Source organism: Corvus kubaryi, unplaced genomic scaffold (genome assembly GCF_017639235.1).
Source record: "Corvus kubaryi isolate FWS band 111438036 unplaced genomic scaffold, C.kubaryi_AGA036_p1.0 69, whole genome shotgun sequence".
In the NCBI taxonomy this organism is placed as follows: Eukaryota; Metazoa; Chordata; class Aves; order Passeriformes; family Corvidae; genus Corvus; species Corvus kubaryi.
In genome coordinates, this window is record NW_024582057.1 from 6970857 (window position 1) to 6972811 (window position 1955).

Genomic DNA, 1955 nt, shown 5'->3' on the forward strand with positions numbered 1-1955 from the left:
TTTCCGTGTACTTAGACTTCTGCTTTCTGCTTGGTGTTAAACTAATGACAAATGAGCTAATCACACCTACTCACTGCCCGGCATACTCCTGCCTCGGTGCCTGCTGGAACAATGCAGCAATGTTTATTTCTCCTCTTGCTGCCAGTTTCTTCTCTTGAAGTCAAAGCATTTGGGACAAGACTTCAGATAGGCTTATTTTGCAGCCTTCTGGCTGAAAAAAAGTTGCAATCCAAATTGCCCCATCTTAATCACACAAAGTCAGCCCAGATTTTGGAAGATGAACAGTTTGGTCTCTATGTTTCTCCTAGTAACAAATCTGCCGTCTGGAGGGAAGGGAGGTGTGTCTGATACAGCTGACACCACATAAGCAAGTCTTGAAACTTTTGGGAATGAATTCTTTCTGCTTGACTATGCTAAAGCCTTCATTTACATTGATTTTGTTCAGTGGTTTTTGGGAACATACAATTTCGCAGTATACCCAGCTGGGTAAACCTAGACTTGATTTTTTTTCTCCTGTCTTCCTGGATTTTTAATGGCCCTCTAGTGAAAATGCACATTTGTTATTTGCACTAGCTCTTTTAAAGCTGTGCTTTATGCAGAAATTAGTGGCTAGTGCAGATGGCAGGGATTGATCAGTATGGAAAAAAGGGAGAGTTCCTTCATCTCCAGTAAAATTCTTTGAATCAGTTTAAGATCCAGGGTTGGAATAGAATTTCAAACTGCAGTTGCCAGAAAGGTCTTTTTCTGGACAGAGCACCAACTGGAAAAATGCTACAAGCTAAATTCAACCCTAAAGCAAATGTCTGCAATAGTATTCTCTGAGCTGGAGACAAGGAGAAATTGGCTCTGTAGCGTAACAGAGTTGGGTAAAGGATCACTTTGGCCATCTCAGTTTTTCTTGCTCTGAAGGCTGCAAGTATCATTTGCTCTGCCACTGAGTAAAGCTGAACAGGGGAAAACTTACGTTGTTTAGTAAACAGGAAAGCACCTAACAAGATCATTATGAAATAGTGCTAAATGGTAGAGCTATTCTTCAGGCAAAATCCCGGCCTCAATGAAGGTAATAAAAGCAATCCCACACAGATTAAAGAGGCAGCCAAGATTTCAACCACAATGTATTAAATTTAAAAGCCAATTCAGTGCAATCCAAGAGATTTTGCTTTAAATAATGAGGTTTAGGTTTGCTTCATATATCTGGATGCTATCATAATGGTAAATTTTATGTCCAGGGCCAGAGTGAGAATCCAGGCAACTGTCCTTAGGCATGGAACATATATGAGTCACATAATGAGATCTGAATTACAGATCTGATTTGACTGGACTTGGGTTGTACCCTGCAGATAGTTGACAAAAGAAAGAGCAACTGAAAAGGGAATAGCAGGGAGAGACAATGTCTAGGGTTACTGTAATACATTTAAACTGAAATCACATAAAATAAAAGTGTCTTCCCACAAAAGTCTACAAAGATAGTAAAAATTGTATATAGCAATACATTACAAAACACAAAGTACTTCAGGTCAGGACCATGAGAACGTAACTTCCAGACTATTTTTTTTAAGAAAGACATCATCATGGTCTTTCACTTAAAATGTTAGGCTAATGTTCAGTAGCAATGAATAAAGCAAATGAAAAGATAGGATAAATGCTTCAAAGAGAGACCCACTGGGGATCATTCAATAAACAAACCAAATCAGGACCTCTCCTGAGATGAAAATCATTGGAAGTTGCAAAAATACATGGGAGAAAGCAAACGTGCTTGGCCTGCTTTTAAGCTTCTCTGCATGCCTGCTTGTCCACACTGGTGGGAACAAGTTACTGGGTTAAATGGAACTTTGATCTGGACTAGAATGGTTTTCCTGGACAATGGGCTTTTCTTTACCACCCTTCCCTCTGCCCTCCCCATCCGCTTGGAGCAGTGTTGCCACTGGTTGTGGCTTTTGAAGTCCGACTCCAAG